Below are 9,792 nucleotides of genomic sequence, written 5' to 3' on the forward strand. Positions count from 1 at the left end.
AAATCCATGTAACAAAGCAAGTGGTAATTCTTCTGTGTGACCTTACAGTCAAGTCAGACCTCTAGTTCCAGCAGAGCTGCTCAGCTGTGTGTGCAGCATGCACCCAAACAAAGATTTGGTTGCTGAGGGGCAGTGAACAAGATCATAACCCCTTAAAATGTCAACCCCCCAGCCCCCACCACAGCAGCCAATACCTCTCTTCCCCACAAGCAGACAGCTGCGATTACAGACCGAGGCCTTACCGAAGCAGAGGTTCCTGACTCGCTGCTGATTTGAAGAAGATGGCAGAGAAAGAGAAAAGGCATCGACAGTATGCTCCGGATAAAAATACGCACTTAGCAGCCTGTGTCAGGTGTATTAATGACAAGACTGACAAGCGTTTGTTTCAAGGAAGGGAGCGCAGATGTAAGAAACAGGAGAGAACTGCTTGTTTACAGAATCAGAATCTTCTGATCTCACATTAGATAAACCCAGTAGCTAAGGCCAGCTGGTGTTTCCTCTTTGAGTTTGTGCACCAGACTCAAAGACCTACATGTGGCTCAGTGCTAATGCTGTACAGTAAATATGATGGTGAATCAGCTTCATCTGAAAAGATTATCATCACATACACATCAGTGACAAATTGGGGGGGTTCAAGATTTTTACATCTAACCCCTGAGGATGTTTAAAGTAGGCTAAGATGATATATACTCTGGATTCACTGAAATGAATCAGGCTGACTCTCTTGTCAACCTGAACTATAACCATAATAATAATAATTAAAAAAAACACATGGACACTGTACCGTGCTATGCAGTGTACCTTTAAAAAAGCATCACAAGTGTTGGAAAATATGAGGAAAATCAGCAACAATGCCCTATGACCCCTGAAAATGTGATTATGTGAATTTTATTATCTCTTCCGAAACTCCAGCAAGAGAGGAAATACAAGAAGAGCTTGTTTTTTGACACCTGTTACATCGCAGACTCTACATCTCACAATACCTGTATTGTACAGTCAGTGTGGCACCACTATTGGATTGATTCTGTGCGTGGGTGCTTGCAGGGTTGTGCGTGTACATTCAAGTAGGTGGAAAGAGCAACATCACATAACCTTATTCTTAATTTAGAATCTGAAGAAAAAGACATTAAAAATCAAAAAGCTGTGCGTTTCCATCTATACAACAAGAATGCAGTGGTGATCGTTCAGCAATCAGTTACCAATCACCTCAAATATTAAGAGGGCACAGCTCTCCTCTCAGTCAACAACTGAGAAGCCAATCCCAAGACATTTAGCTAGGTATTACCATCTCTGTTTTTGACTCTTATAAGCATTCATCAAACCACATACACACACTCAAAGACATACATGCACAAAGGCACTGCTTGTATATACCCACATGGTTTGGGAGACATGCATGTTTACTGTCTAAAGGGGAAAAAATCTATTTGCATTTGCTCTCACAAAAAGGAATGCCTAAGGAAACAATTTCAAAATTCATTGATTTGGTTCATGGAAACCATTGGCCTTATGACACTGCCACTAAGTTTATTTGACATGCACAGCTGCACAGTCACACATTAGAGTTAGTCACCTTTCCTGCCAACTAGATTATACATGTAAAATGAGCTTGAATTGCAACATTTGATGGCAGCAATAATGTCTGAATTTGAAATGAACTCATCTCTCTCTGATGGAAAAAGAAAATGCGACCTACATCACATCATGTAACATAAACATGGCCAATGTATTCTTATCAGTGGTAACAGACATAAGCCTATAGGCTTTCTAGACGCTAATAATGGTAAAGGCACTAGCCAATAAATAACTAGAGCTACTGCCTCACAGCTTTAAGCCTCTGCTGACCAGTCAAGTTGCAGTTTACTTCCATGTCTGTCTAGTCTCATATAATTCATGCAGTGAAGACTGTAAAGGCATTTAATAAAGGGTGTGATTTGTGATGTAGGGATATGTACATAAAACTTGAATCGACTGTTGACTTTTGTTGTTCCACTTCCGCCATATCTACTGCAGTACTGTGTTCTGTGTAAAAAACACACACACAATCAAGTACCTTGTATGTGTTCACATACTTTGCCAATAAAATTTTAGAGCACAAGTTGTAGCCATGACAACAGATGATGCCTTAAATACGGATGTTGCTGCAAAGTAGCTGTAGAAATTCGAAACACAGATGTTTTGCACATGTCTTCAACACGGCAGCACAGAAGATGTGACCAGTTGGAGTCCTGCCTTCAGTTGATGAACTATGGTGTTGAATGAGAGGTGGGTGTGTTTTTGCAGGTCATATTGAGTCACAGTGAAGTTTACCTTTGACCTTTTGCATATTTGTCCACTTCTGTGAAATTCTGTTGAAATAATTACTGAATGAACTCTTCAGGTGTAGCCAAAAATGTGTTTTATGACATCACAGTGACCCTAACCTTTGACCTGTGAAAGTTTGTACTAAAATTGAATAATTCCGGCGTAAGTGTAAACCATGGTCAAACACACCGTAACACCGAGTTAGACCCCCCCTCGAGAGATCAATTTGCCCGACCGCTACATTCACGAGATCCACCAACTTCAGCAAATACCGCAATATCGCCACACACGGCGCTCTCCGGATCCACTGTCGGACCGCAACCAAAACGCCACCATTTGCCCAAAATAATGCTCAGAACTGCACCAAATGTCATCAATAGTACACACAGGGTCCCAGCACGTAGTACGAGTTGTCAAACATCTGCTAGCTTTGCCTGTTTTCTTTAGCAAGGAGATGCAACTCAACTCACCTACTTCTCCTCCGGGAGCCGCTCGTTGGTGAGGAAGCCCTGACGAGTCGATCACCGAGTGCACCGGAGTTCCGCAGCTCAATCAACAATTACCTCATGGAAATACAATTAGAGTTTGTTTTTTTTTATCTTGCATATCACTTTATAACTATTATTATCGAGTGCTGGCCACGATATAGGCGCAAATGAGCATTTTTAAGAGCTGCGGAACTCCGGTGCACTCGGTGATCGACTCGTCAGGGCTTCCTCACAACGAGCGGCTCCAGGAGGAGAAGTAGGTGAGTTGAGTTGCATCTCCTTGCTAAAGAAAACAGGCAAAGCTAGCAGATGTTTGACAACTCGTACTACGTGCTGGGACCCTGTGTGTACTATTGATGACATTTGGTGCAGTTCTGAGCATTATTTTGGGCAAATGGTGGCGTTTTGGTTGCGGTCCGACAGTGGATCCGGAGAGCGCCGTGTGTGGCGATATTGCGGTATTTGCTGAAGTTGGTGGATCTCGTGAATGTAGCGATCGGGCAAATTGATCTCTCGAGGGGGGGTCTAACTCGGTGTTACGGTGTGTTTGACCATGGTTTACACTTACGCCGGAATTTCACTTTAAGGTGTCCCTGACCTGACATATCAAATTTACGAGCATACGAGAGATGATTGGACAACCTGAAAACATAACGTCACCGGTCCGGTATGAAGAAAAATGTGCTCAAAAAGACAAGAGCAGGAGAGAATGCACTGCTCACTCTTGTTGTGTGACATTTATAAAAAAAACTATTGAGGGAAGCTAAAAATGATCCTAAATTGAACCAAAGGTCCACAAGTGCTTCTTGCACCCACTTTAATCTAACACTCAAACTGCGGATGTTGAGGATACTTGACCAGAGCACAAGCCACCAATTAGTGGAGGCATCAAAAGAAGAGCAGATATATGAATCTGATGCAAGTGTTATTTACTCCCATTACACAGGACCAGGATGGAGTTCGATCCCCCATCGGAAACAAACAATGGTTAATGGATCGAAGCTCAACAGATCTTTGATACTGACTTTTACAGTGGCCTCTTGGATAAAAAAATAAATCTTGGGCTAAGTAACTTTGTCTGTGTGCTCACTCTCAAACTGGCCTCAAGTGCACCCACAAAGAGGGCATTCAGTGGGCATGCATGGGTAGACTGTGTAGGAAAGATGTGTCATACTCAGATGTGAAGTGTCAGTGACTGACATTTTATTAATTATGTTGTAGTGAGTGGTGATGCATGCATGCAAAATGTTTCCCCTTTTATAGTTCAAAGAACTTCCACAAAAACACTAGAGTGTATTAGAACCAAGTGATTTACGGACAGGGCTCTGTACAGCCTATATGGTCTGATTAAGCTCAAGGAGGGTTTTATTATTCATTATATACACTTTTAATTGGCAGGTTTAGGCCAATTAAGTTCCTAATAGAAGTTTCTTATGCCATGTTTTTTTTATGAAATAGCCAAAAAGATAGTGTCTGATGATGAGTAATCTGTGTACTACACACTCCACAAACTCCATCCACCTCTTTGTGGATTTAAAAAGCATTTGTTTGGAATAATGTTTAGTGACTGATGTGGCATTAGCCGATCACGTTTAGTTGTAGAATAAACCTCAACACAGATGTTAAGTTTCAAATTCAGCTTGAAATTGAGCTTCTTGACCTTATTCAGACCCTCAACCCCAATTTTAAAGTTCTTATTAAATCGAACAATGTTGTTTACGCTGTGTCTGGTTGACATTCTGAAAAGAGCTACGTATTTATATTCTGTAATGACAGCTCTATGTGATGCTTTTTGTTGTTAGGATGGATGGAGGATGTATGCTGCACCCAGAATTTTGGGACCTGTAGTCTTAAACTGCATTTGCTGTTACAGCTAATCACAATCACCCAGGAATTGAAACCTTGAGCTATATTGTTAACAACTAGAGTTTCAAGCTGAGCATGACACACACCTGTGCTTTCTATAGCAAAAAGTATGGAGGGCTGCAAATAGCTTGTTTCTTAATGGCATAAAAAAGCAGTAGGGGGAAGTAGCAGTGGGGTGAATAATGAGACTGGCTACCAACGCAAGATGACGTCAAAATAAGTTTCCTTGCAAAACTTCACCGGATAAACATTTCGCAAACACAAATTTACATCATGGAGCTCTTGAGTCATCTCAGATCTTCATCTTACCAAAAAAAAGAGACAATGAAGATGGGAGAACTATTACTGTAGCTGAAAGAAAGGGGCAATTTACTCGCAGATGCATTTTGTTGGCCATTGGATGAGAATGTGCTGCATGGTATAGAGTGAAGATGAAAGAAAGGGCAGTGACAGTGACAGACAGCAGAGCGTTTGTTTTCTCTACTTAAGAAAATGAATGACGTAGAGAGCAAGCTGAACAGCTCTGCTGCTCTTCTCTCTGGGTCGTGTCTAACCTGCATTTCCTTTTTAATGTCTTCTTCAGCAACGGTAAATGGAGACAGACTGAGTTTCCAACAAATAAAGCTGAGTTTCGCCGAGAAAAAGGAGGCCTGACCTCTTTTTCTGAATGAATGAAAATGACCTACACTGTGGGCCTGCATGAATCTAAATTGAGTCACCAAGGGTATCCTGTGCAACAGTGTTCAGTTTGATTTAGAAACTGCTCCCTTGCTGATTCCAGGGAGGACAGGGGATGGCTGTGCCCGTCGGGCCTAGTGGGGAGAATGTTACAATGGCTGATGTCTGCAGCAGCCAGCCTGCTCCCAGACTGAGCACCAGACAAGCAAAACAACACAAAATGCAATTAGGTGCAGGAGGTGCAGACACACACGTGTGAGACACACACACACACACACACACACACATATGCAAGCTACGGAGGTCTATAAGCTATGGATGTCACGGAGGATATCGTCTTGGCACAACACAACATCCAACTCCTGTTGCTGCTTGTGTCATGTTTGGATAAAGGCTGACAAAAAAAATCATTGTCTGTCACACATACTGTAAAACACACAACCTGTGGTCTCTCTTCCTCTCAGCCCTGACACCTTCTCATTGGTGACAAAAGTTCAGTCTCAGAACAGAAGACAGTGTGTACAACTATAAAGACTACATGGCAAAGCTAATATGCTTTATCTTATGTATCACGTTTTAATCCAACAAGCACCGACTCTAAATGCCAGGCTAACATGTTGCACACAAACAGTTTCCATTGCAAACAGAAGGGTTAACTGGAAATCTAACTGCCACTTTTGCCTATTAGCCTGAATCTAATAACCTGAATCACACAAGGGCTGTGGTACAACAATGTAAAAATTTAGGCCTGTAGTCTCCCAGGAGTACCTCATAATACATTTTATGATACCAATCCTTATCTGAATCGATTCAACCTCAAAACCTTGAAATTACAGTATATTGTGGTAAAAAAAAAGTGCAAATCCATACGTATGCTATAATCGATCATGTAACTCCAGAGTGTCAAAGCTCTATCTTGTTGAGAGCAAGATAATGTGGTTACATGTTAGTGATCATCAGGTTTTAGTTTCAGTTTCTGGATTCAACAACTTGTTGTTCAAGTGTCAGATGAAAAGGACTAGACCGGGCTCTTCAGAAATCAGACAGCAGCCATTGTGACTGAATGCTGTAACCTTACAAGAGACTTCATCTAATGACTGTTAGACAAAATCTGTCTGGATTTAATGTTAAAAAACCCCTCCTAATTCTCTCTTGAGATACATTTATTCAAATAAGCATTGTGCATTGATAGATAATGACACTCATAGGTGTTCATTAGAAGACTGAGGATGAAAGAGGCCCATGTTTGTCGGTGGTTGCTTCCTTGACTGACGGTGACAGAGTCGACCACTTCTTCATCCCACCTCACCCTTGTCAAGGAGGTGCTCATTTCTTCACTGTGGCTCAAATTACGACTTTTCTAGCTCCAGTAACTCCCACAGTTGACTTGGCTAATGTCCAGTCTTTCAAATATCTCCACCTTCATGGTTCCCTAAAGATTATGGCTGCAAGCCACGGGGGGATCCCTCATGTACCCCCCTCCCCTTCAGACATCGCAATCTGACTTGCAGATTAACACCGTCAAATGTAGCTTCACTATAACAAAGTTCATAAATCAATGGTTAAATAGTTCCTGCAGTCGACGTATATAGCACTTCTGTGGTTGCAGCCTCTACCACTGCGTGAAAGTGAATACTGGAGTAAAGATTTATGACAGCTTCAAGGCACAAGGCTTACTACTGCGACTGACTGTAATTTTGGAGGTACAGCGTTCATGTCTTTATTCACAAACAAATCTGAGGTTGGGTTTTTCCCATTAGGAGACAACACGTTTAAACATCAAGGCCTCACATGTGACCACGGTGCAGTGACTCTGGTGACAATGACCAGTGGTCCCCTCCACCCTCCACTAATTTTATAGTATGCATGAGAGAAGCCCCTCTGCCTGCCTGCATGGCCTCTAGCTGACCTCCCTCCACGTGCAGACAGAGCACTTAACATTGCTTCCCCACCTGTAGAGATGTCTGAGGAACAGGGCCCACTTCAAAGCCCTGCAGTGATTGGACCGTGATTACCAGGGGCCCTTGACTCATTTCATCTCATCTGAAGGACTAAACTTTGGGGGAATCAGGCATGGAGACATGGAATTTCTTTTGAAAGGAAACAGAAGGTTTAAGCCCCAGTCCGCAGGTGCTTATTTTGATCGTTTCTTTAGATCCCTGTCCAATGACACCGGAAGGAAAGTACTGTAACCTCACTGTTCAGCACCATGGTGGAAAAGGTGATGAAATATAAACTGAAAGTATGTTTTCATTCGGCTTCCTTTCTTTTATAAACAATGAAAGCTTATGAGGGTAATTTCTCTGCTTGGCTTTTTGAAGTGGTTTTGTGTGCAATCGACACAGATGTTTGCAAAGGAATGTCATTTTGTATCAGTGGAAAAGCAGTTTGATAAGGCGGCACTGCTACAGTGACATGAAAGCCCAACTGAGTTCAACAACAACCGTCATCTCTGCTCTGCTTTTCTGTAGCTAAATGCCAGTGACAGGAACAGAATTCACTGTGGTAACTGATCAGGTGCCAAGCGCCCTCTCCCCAGTGCCCTGCTGCACTGAAGCCCTCCATGGAGTTGGCATGGCCCTGGCTTGGCCGGGGCAGCCACGGGCCCTGCTTTGTAGCTTTGCCCCGTCTATTCGGGCTGTCTCCAAATCAGACACAACTACAGTCAGCCGCCCGTCTCAAGAACCTGAGTCAAGAATTTCGACGGGGTGGTGGGTGGGTGGGGGGGTAAATGGTGGCTGAACGAGTTGTAAAAAGGTAAGACAGCAAACAAGCTGATTAGATGTACATCATCAGCTTACAAATGACCCAGAGGAAACTGTGGCAGACTTTATTCCACTACAGTTGTACCCTGCTCAAATATAAGCTGATATTAATGATAGATTAAAGGTTTATAATGTAGGTCTTTGTCAAGGGAGGGGATGTGTTTTGTTTTTTTTTAAATACCATAGGAATGAATTAGTACCCGCATCTTTTCATACAGGCATATTTGAGAGATATTGAGAACCAGGCCAACAATAAACCTAAACGTATACGGGCACCAGTATCAAACCAGACAGTGGCAGGCTATGTGCAGTTATTTCAACATGAGCAGACCAGATTTACTCTTTGATACAGATGCTCTGTATTTTCTCATTCTCTACATGTAAAGCCATATGGCCCAAAATACACTGTGATGATTAATATTCCATGTCTGTAAAAAGAACTACAGCCTTTAAAGCTCCACAGCCTCTAGTCTACAATATAATAGGCTACTTATTTTTGGACAAGCTGCCATCATAAAATACACTCATCTGCCTCATGTATATACAAATATATACATTACACTGCTGTTGGTTCCTACATCACAAAGGTCTGTGACTAAGCATACAGATTCAAGAGCACATCCATGTTTACAGCATTTAACAGTGAGACCCCGGCTCACGTCTCATCCTCAGACCGTCGATGAGATGTGTGGCCTCGACTATGTTTGCCTTCGACCTGAAAATAATAATAAAGGTATTCGCACGGAACCTGAAGTTGAATGCGTCGAGGCACGTACTCGCATAAAGGCAGGTGCACCTGTCTGCAGTGGCAGCCTATTGTGTTCACTACCAAATGAGCCATGAATCGGCCTGTCGCGGAGGGGGAGGAGGGTGGTAAGGAAAGAAAAGCAGGTCTGAGTCTTACCGTGGTGTTTTCAGTCATTACTCCCCATCGTAACGTTGTGGGTCCAGACCTCTGACGAACCGTTAATTCCTACCAGGCTGTCTCACTCTCTCCCCCTCTCTCTCTCGCTCATCCCCATGTCATATTTCTCCGCTGCAGCAGAACAAAGCCACGCCTCCTCCGACCGCCGCTGCCGTCTGACGTCAGCCGGTGAGCAGCGTTGGCTCACGCCCTCGGCGACACGTCCAGGCCCGAACCGCGAGAGGCCGCTGTGTCTGAACCAACAAAAATAAATCACTGTTTTTTTTTTCTTCTTCTTCTCCATCTTTTTTACCAAAATTGAAGAGATGTGAGTTGATTTTCAAACAGCAATCAGACTGCTACAATCAGACTGCTACAAGTAACGTGCAGAAGGTGGTAGCCACTATGGCCTACATCACTTGGTCTATTTCAAGCAAATATAGGCCTAAAGCATTAAGCTGGACTGTCTGTTATCAGTATTTCGGGCTGGCTTTAGCACTAGACAAACATGAAATCCCTCAGTTATTCTGCTATGAATTTAACACTTTTACCACAGGTCAACATTTTTGGGCCAAGGCCAGCATTAAACCTGCATTAAAGCATTAAAGACTGTAATATTTGGAGTTATTTTAATATTAATAGAGTAGCTGTAGCCTACTTTACTATTGGAAATATCCATGTGACTTGACATGAGCTGGCCTACATCCCTCGGTCATTCTGCTCCAAATTTAAGACTTTTACCATGATTGTTGTAGTTTCTGAAAAGGCTTTAAAAGTCCTATATTAA

At 42.7% G+C, this 9,792-nt stretch overlaps 1 protein-coding gene and 1 long non-coding RNA gene across 2 annotated transcripts in view; one reads left to right on the forward strand and one right to left on the reverse strand.

Moving 5' to 3' along the window:
• Nucleotides 1–9,181, reverse strand: part of otud7a (OTU deubiquitinase 7A) — a 36,737-nt gene extending 27,556 nt beyond the window's left edge. Inside the window, exon 1 of the mRNA XM_085779094.1 lies at nucleotides 9,006–9,181. The gene's annotated coding sequence lies outside the window, so the exon portion shown is untranslated. The remainder of the gene's footprint in view (nucleotides 1–9,005) is intronic.
• The window catches only part of LOC146985823 (uncharacterized), a 179,682-nt gene that overhangs the window by 71,539 nt on the left and 98,351 nt on the right, over nucleotides 1–9,792 (forward strand). The window lies entirely within an intron of this gene.

This window comes from Trachurus japonicus, chromosome 6, assembly GCF_045865225.1.
Source record: "Trachurus japonicus isolate A0001 chromosome 6, Traja_1.0".
Classification (NCBI taxonomy): domain Eukaryota; kingdom Metazoa; phylum Chordata; class Actinopteri; order Carangiformes; family Carangidae; genus Trachurus; species Trachurus japonicus.